This window comes from Pinus tabuliformis, chromosome J (genome assembly GCF_031772625.1).
Source record: "Pinus tabuliformis cultivar Carrire ecotype Pingquan chromosome J, CPIR1, whole genome shotgun sequence".
Lineage (NCBI taxonomy): Eukaryota > Viridiplantae > Streptophyta > Pinopsida > Pinales > Pinaceae > Pinus > Pinus tabuliformis.
In genome coordinates this window covers 1353071471-1353080108 of record NC_142295.1, presented here as the reverse complement: position 1 = coordinate 1353080108, position 8638 = coordinate 1353071471, and the positions used below count along the sequence as shown (strand labels likewise).

General features: G+C 39.5%; 1 pseudogene; it reads left to right on the top strand.

Annotated features, from left to right (window-relative positions):
- Positions 1-4570: 4570 nt before the first annotated feature.
- On the top strand, positions 4571-5517 carry LOC149232387 (polypyrimidine tract-binding protein homolog 2 pseudogene; annotated as a pseudogene).
- Positions 5518-8638: the final 3121 nt, after the last annotated feature.

Below are 8638 nucleotides of genomic sequence, written 5' to 3'. Positions count from 1 at the left end.
CTCTCACCTCTTCATACAGCCTATGCACAACTGCTCTCAAATGTTTAGGAACCCCAAGTTCCTCCATTCTATGCCAAATCTTATCCCTAGGAACCGAGTCAAACGCTTTTCTGAAATCAACAAAGCAACAAAAGGCTTCTTCCTTTTTCTCCCACCCTTTTTCAATGATGTGCCTTAAAGTTATACAATGATCAACTGTGGAATGTTTAGGTCTAAAACCGGCTTGCCCTTTAGCACGCTTATCTCTTTCTTCTGCCCACTTGCTAGTTTTGTTTTCTAGCATGCTTCCAAATAGCTTTGCAAACAAATGGTTTATCATGATGGTCCTATAATTGGAGGGATTATTGACATCACCGCTCTTGAAAAGAGGTATTGCCAGAGTAGTTGTCCAATCTGTGGGGAGCCCTTGTTGTATGATGTTGCTGAAGATTTTTGTAATGTGAGAGGCAAGAATCTTTGAGCCCCACTTAGATATTTTGCTTGGATTTCAGCTAAGTCTTTTTCTTTTCCAACACCCACCTTCTTGATACCCATCTCTACCTCTTGTACCATGAAGAGTTCAGTATCAGTGTTAACCAAGGGGGGAGGATCAACCTTGGGAACCTGCTCATAGAGTTGTCTTGCATAGTCAAACCATTTAGAAGTTGTAATATTATTTCCAATTTGCATCTTTTTCGGTTGGAGTTCCTTCCAAAATAATTTGGGATTATTTTTCCCAAGAAATATTAGTTCTTCCCTCCTTAAAGCCATGAAATCAGCATTTTTCTTGCTTAATAATTGCTTGTAGGCTTTGAGCTTTATGTTATCCTTGTTTGACTCTTTCCACATTCTCCTTGCCTTTGTGCATTCCTTGTCAAACCAAGCATTAACTGGAAAGAAATTTGTTTCAAACTTCTTAATTTTTGCTTTTTTGCACTTTGTGAGTGCACATTGAATTAAATATGTTAATTCATGACTATGAGCGCTGTGAATTGTAATTTTCTCCTTCCCGAAGAGCCTCTCTAGCATCATTTTGAAGGTATTACAATTTTCTGGGGTCAAAAGAACTCTGCCCTGTGGGAGATTTTGTGAGACATGCTGAATTTTTTACTCTAATTGTTTCTTTCCAATCCAAGAGAAACATAGATAAATTGGTTTTTGATCTGATTTCAAGTCACACAGCTGATCTCCAATCAAAACTTCCTCCATTTCCTCACACAAACCATGCGAGCAAAGTACATAATATACCACGCTTGCTCCATTGTAAGTACTGCAAGTGAAATTACCAGACTTTTCCCATCTAGTCAAGCCATTACAAATGACTAAATCAAAGGCCCCACATAGAGTAAGCAATTGTTCACCAAATATATTGCAGCCCTTGTCCTCTAAGTTTTTTTCCCACTGATGATTACTTTCTTCTGTAAGCCAAATAGGGTCACAATCATCTTTACAACAAAGAATGCTAGCTTGCTCACTTGTAGTCCTAGCATTGAAATCACCCACTATAAGGACTTCACCTAGCTGCGAATATGTTGCAATATCTGCTTTTAAAGCTGCAAATGGATATTTGTGATCAAGCCCTCTACCTTTGTAGATTTTTGAAACCTGCGGCACAAAATAGCATGCTGCAATTCTGATGTGGTTTCCATTTTCTGATATTTTAAACCAAATGAATTGCTTATTTGCGTCTTCTTTTTATACCTAAATGAGATGACCTTCTTTCTCCCTTACTAAAACCATGATACCCCAGTGCCCTTTGCCATTCCCTGCTGCCCTATTCCACACTACCATCTTCCAATATCCTTCAAACAGAGGTGTCTTCCACCCTTCATGCTCATGTGTTTCTATGAGGCAAATTATGTCTCTATCTTCCGCAATAGGCCCTAACCCAGGTCCTCGTCCCCATGGGTAACCTCTGCAGTTCCAACAAACTAATCTTAAGGAAACCTAGGTATGACTTGATTGCTATTTATTTTGACATGCAAGACTCACATTTGACTCTTTGTCCCTCCTTTCCCGTACTAACCTTGCTTTCTGATTTCCTATTGAAGAGTTTTTTGCCTCTTCTTTATTACCATCTTGCTGCTCTATTTTGGAAGGAGGTCCAATTTGCGCTATCACAGCTTTGCCTTATAAATCCATGCTCTCTTGCCTTCATCTCTTGCTGCCCTAACCTTTAAAATTTCCTCCCTTCTTTCCTCCTGTTGCTTTACAGTTAAATCTTCTTCTAGGAAAAAGCAAGAACCCCTCAAGAGATGCTTCTTGCTTAGAATGATGTATTTATCACCCAAGCTAGGCATAATGACTTTAATGGGCCTGGCTCTCTCCCCGTTAAACTTACCCACCCTCCATGCTTGGCATATTTTTCCTTGCCATAGCAACTTGTCTTTCAAGAAGTCTCTTGCAAGGTCAAGAGTACTTTCATTTTTCCCATATTCTTTCACCCCTTAATAATTATGTTTGCTACCCTATTTTGTCTTTCCTTGCCTTCACTATCTTGCATGTTGTCAACCTTAATATTTGTTTCTCATTCCTTATTAGTAGAATTGCTAATAACTTGAGCCCAAGTTTTTGAAACTTTGGTGGAATCTCCTTTTGTTTCTTCTCTTGTGTTCTCTTCGTGGTTGTTTATTTGGGCAATCATTCTCCCTTTATCTTGGGATGGTTTCACATTCACCACCTCTGTACTTTCCACTACAGATTTCTTTATGTTTTTCACCTCCGCCTTCATGCGATGCCATTCTGCCTTCCCTAGCAATAGAGATTCCTGTAGCAATGCCACTTGTTGTTTTAAAATTTTATTACTTTCTGCTAAAACCTTGTTCTCAACTGTTTCACATGAATATGTGTAATTCTCTTAGCAGAAGAATATGTGTAATTCTCTATGTTATTGATTTTATTAATATTGTTATGGAGTTTCAAGCATGGTGGTGCGAGAGGCCTCTCGAGTTAAAGGTTTTTGTTGGGAAGATTCCTCCAAGTCATGAAGGCCTCAGCATCTGAGGGAATGGAAAAGTTCAAATCACGACTGGTCAACTTCATCTATTTCTTGAGATCTTCCTCAATTACCTGGGATGCGTTCTATGACCTTACGGCCTCAATTCAATGAATGCAATGGGGGTTTGATAGCCCCCTATAGTGCATCCTTTGCATTCTATGTGACCTTCCAAAACCCTTCTCTACACTAAAGGGAAATAGGGGCTCGCCTAATCATGAATGGTCATTCATATAGCTACGCATTTGCATCTTTCCCAGGGCATTCTCTAGGCGCTCCTTGAAAACCCACATATACATGCTCTCCTATGTTGCATGATTTTCTAGAACGTGGGAACGTTGGGAACTTGGGTACGAGTGTCAGGAATGGCTAGAGGTTTCCCCAAAATTTACAGGAAACGGCTAATCGGGAACAGTAATATTATATAAAAGATATATATATCTATATATATATATATATATCTATATATATATATATATATATATATATATATATATATATATATATATATATATATATATATATTATATAATTATATGATAATCAAAATTAATATTTAATCAAAATATTCAAATATTAAAATCAATTTAAATATATAATCTCTCTTATATATAAATATATTCTCTGGGTGTCTCTCTTCCTGAGTCTCTCCCTTTATATATATAAAATATTAAAATGTCAAGTTCATTATCAGTTCTTTGACACATGACCAGTATTTGAAACAATCTGCCTTAAAAATACAAAGGAACAATTTCTTATGAGAAAAAGTAAAGCGACTCTAATGGTTAAGCATTGACTGGCACATACAATACGCACACAATCTTCTGCGATACATATATATAAACGAAAAAATAAATACTCATCAGCATGACATCCCAAATATCACCCTTACATTGAGGTGTCACACACTTCCTTAACCTATTAAGAGATTGCTCCAGTTTCTCAATTAAGGATATCGGTGTTAAGGATGTCTTTAGCCTTTCTTCCTATGAAGGTTTCAACAAAGCCTCATGTTTTGTGGGCAGTTCAACATATTTGTCTACATGCTTTGTATTCCCCAACCCCAGAGAACGTGGGAACTCCAAAAAAAATAGTCTTCAAAGCTCCCGGAACTTTCCCAAGCTCCCATTGCAGCTCCCATAGAAAATGGAACGTTCCCATACAATTCCAAAGCTTCCGGGAGTGCAGGAACCACTAGAACGGGTTTCCCACCTCTAGGGAGCGGTTCCCGTGTAACAAATATGCTCTCTATGTCATACTAGAACAGGAATAGGTCCAAGCGCAGGTTTACTTGTTGAAGACAACCATGGGTTTTACAGAAGGGTCGGTGCCAAGCTTGTTCTTGTCCTTGTCGGTCAAGGCGAGCTTGAAGTAGAAGCTAAAGAAGAAAGCATGGCGTCATCGACACACTAGATCCTTGTATTGTAAAGGCTTCTTATAAGTGGAAGAACAAGAACAATAATAAGGGTTTTATTATCTTCTTCCTGTGGCAGTCTAAGGTTCGAATCCCTCTTCGTTTCACTTGCAAATCCTTTATCCACAAGCCTTTTCCACATATCAATGGCTTCCTCAACCAGTTAGCCCAAATTTTGATACATGCAACCTACATTGAAGGTTCTACACCTCAAAAATATTCCCTGGGAATGCACTAAGCAGGAGCTTATTGAGTTGTGCAAACCATTCGAGAAAATTGTAAATACTAAGTGTAATGTGGGAGCCAACCATAGCTAGGATTTTGTTGAATCAAGCCATTGCAATAGTTTCGTATTATGCTTCATCACCAAAACCTGCTCAGCTTTTGGGTTCGTGCATAAGATTGCTATTTTCAAGAAGACTGCAGGTCTTCAGGCATTGGTGTAGTTTGGTGATGCAGATATTGTTGCTTCTACAAGAAGTGGCTCGGATGGACGAAGCATACCAAAATATTTGCTTCTAGAACATGTAGTATCATGCCATCTGTGGATATCATTTTCTACTCACTGACTTAAATGTCAAATTTTAGACTCATCGAAGACTACACAAATTCAAACCTACCTGTGAAGCCCTCCGCTATAGAGGAGTTGAGCAGTTTATTGTTGGACCTGATGGGAAAAGAAGGGAGAGAGAGTAATGTACTTCTTACATCCATCAAAAATATGCAATATGTAGTGATAGTTCACATTTTAACTGCAATATTTTCATCTTTTGATATGGTTCATAAAATTGCAATATTTGAGAAGAATGGAGGATTTCAGGCCGTCATACAATATGCAGATATTTCCTTCATTATGATAGCCAAGGAAGGCTTAGACTAACATTGCATATATGTTGGAGTATATTTTAAAATTCATCTATTTTATACTTGTAATACTAAACCCAATGTAAAAGGCAATAATGATCGAAGTAGAGACTACACAATTTCAGCATCTAGGATGCTTCAAGTTCAGCCCTCTTCTCTTGCAACAAATGCTCCAGGCACAATTGGTGGATGGAAAGGTCCCCCATCTACCCCAATAACGTACTCTGGAAATGAATTTAAGGGTAGTACTTGTTCACCACACTGAAGAAGCATTCCTAGCCCTCAACATTTGCAAGTATGGGAGTATGGTTGATCATAGATAACTTCTCAAACACCATGACCTGATGCTTTCTCATCTTCGACTTACGTAGGAAAAGATTTATCAAATGTTACTCTAGTCAGTGAGAGGAAGCTATAATGGAGCTATTGAGCTCCTTGGCTTTTGTGGCTTCTTCTCCAAAAGACACAATAAACAACCACATGCATAGGATCAATACAATCAAGCCTTTACTTGACTTATGTTGGTTATTTTTATTATGAGATGTTGCTATAAAATAGTGTTTGTTAAGTGGAATGTATGACGTTTCAAGCTACATTTTTGTACAAGGGACTTTATTTTACCTTATCTTCATTGGGACTTGATACATTGCAATCATCATGGTTATGGATCACCCACAAACCCACGGTTATGGGTAAACCACACAAAACCCTCTCTAAGCTTGCCATTGTCAACTTGATTATAGGTAATCCAAAAACCCACAGTTATAGATTAACCACACAAAACCTTTGCCTTCATTGGCTCTTGGCACATTGTAATCACTTAGTTATGGGTCATACACAAACCCACGGTTATGGGTTATGTTAGCTCTGCTACAGTTTAGCTCATTTTGGATTAAAATAGGTCAAACAGTGCTGGTTGGGTTGTGCAAGTCTGGCAGCAGTTTATTTAAACTCTCATTCATTGGTTTAGGGCTCTCTTAATTCCTTAATCCTCTGTTTCCTCCTTTTTCTCAAATTCCCCTTATATCCTTTTAAACCCTTCTATCTTTTTCCCACATTTCCCTTTAAAGCTCCCGGGCATATGTTATTTATAATGTTTTTAAACCCCCGAAAACCCTTATAACCCGGGCCCGCTCTCATCTGTCACATCACCTATCGCATCGCCCAAAGTGCGTGTCTTAACCCTCCACCATCCGATCCTCCGTTTGATGATCCAACCGTTATCGCTTTTCCCGCTCTACCAATCCGTTCGTCCTTTATCCCGCGGGGAAGCGGTTTCTCGCCTACCACGCATCTTCATGTTATCACATCACGCTCGCCTTTACGAAAACCGCCGCAGCACAAAGGTGGTGCGGGGAAACCACTTCCAGCCATCGTACCGGTTCCCCCACCCGTTAACCATCGCTCTCTTCTGACGCCTGATCGCCGTCAGATCTGCCCGGCCGTGATCCGATGGCCCTCTTTCACCCTGTTCATCCGCCTCCCAATAGTTTACTCTAAGCATGATCTCCACTGTCCATTTATCTAATCTAACGGCTCATATTCAAATCATGCCCTTGTGCCCTCCCATTGTCCTCCGTCAGCATATCTTAATCGTTCATGCAATCCATCCGATGGCCAGTGTTATTCCACGGCCCTTCGTTCATTGTTGATGTATATTGCCGTGTTTTTGGCCGATTTTGGGCGCGCGGAGAAGCAAGTTATCAGCCAGCTACCTGCATTTAATAATTAGATACCATAGTCAAGGAACAGCACGGTCCAAGACAGAAAGGACATCCTCGAGCAGTTCAACCATGCAGCAGTTATGGAAGTTTATCCAGTCAACATTCCACCTGTTCAAGGAGTACACCAAAGTGCCAATAAATGTCATTTGTCCATTAAAACATTCAGATTGTGGCAAAAGACCCATGTCTAACTGTAAATGCGGTTGGTGATCAATTAAGACACCTCCACGCATAACCCAGCAGAGATATTTTGTAAATAGACTCTATATATATCAAGAAAAACGATGTGATCAGTTTGATGAATGTGAGATGAGTGTTACTCTGTTGTAAGCTTCAACTTATGGAGACTGTAACTACTATGTAACCTACAGCTTCTGGTCTTCATTTCCAACTAATACAAGCTTCTTTTGCTGTCAGTTGCTCATTTTCCACTTCTTCTTCTGGTTCAAGGCTATGCCTGTTTTGCATCATTTCATGTGCTGTTGATTTTTAGCAGTAGAGGGGCTGTCATCCCACCTCTGTGTTAGAATTTAGCTGTTTCATTGAAATTGCTTGTAGGTTTCTGTTGTTTCAATGCATAGAGAGTTGTCATCTTGTCTGTGTGTTAAATAGCAGATTTACAGACCTCCTTACTAGTTGCAGCTAGCCATCACAGGGTCCTGTGTATCTGCTGGTGTAGTCAGTATTCTCCATCATCACATTTTGTTTAAACTGTGAGTAATTGGTGGTTAAAAGCCTTGTAGTTTGGGGGTGTTCACCCATGTCTGGGATCAAACATAGTAGAAGTGGTTATCTGGCTTGAATATGCAGCATTTCTTTCATTCATCCACCATTTATCCAACATTTTGTTGAATTTGTAATGTTCCTGAGCATCACTGATATACAACCTAGGTGAGTTTCTTGGGGTGATAACATTAATTAGCGCCGTTGCCGGGAGAGGAGAATTGAAGCTCAGATTCCCTGGGAGAATGACACAGTTTCAAGCTTTGATGACAGACAAGGTTTGAACACATATTTTGGTTGTAATCATCTGTATGGCGACTCCATTGGTGGACGACTATCCTTTGGCGACTCCACATTGAAGTTCTGGCTCAGTTTGTGAGACACACTCGAAGGAATCCTCAGAAATCTCCTGTTGAACCAGTGCCTAGACCTGAGAGGACTGCTAAATCGAAGAAAACTTCACAGAAAGGGGCATCAGGATTAGGTAAGCTTAAGAAGTCTCATGCATCTCTGAAAGATAAATTGAATGCTGAAGATTTACGGTTTGAAGGTTTAGAAGTCAGCACTGTTAATAAGGAAAAGCCTTCAGAAATTAGTTCAGCCCCTTGTGCAGTTAGTTCCCTTTGAATCTCAGTCCAAAGAAAGTCTCCCATTCAGTCCAGAACATCCCTTATTCATTGCCATCCATCACATTACGTCCTACTTCTTCATCTGTTAGTATTCTTCCAAATATTCCAATCATGGCAGGACAGCGAGCACCTACAAGAATAGAAAGAATTGTAGCTGCCAGATATGGACCTCTAGTGTTGCTTGTGCTGTTAAATCCTATGCCTGTGGGAGAATATCAAAAATATATGCCTAAATTCACTGGTACAGAGGGAGTAACAGCAGAAGAACACCTTGAAGCTTTTTACAGTTATGCTGATAATTTAGATATAA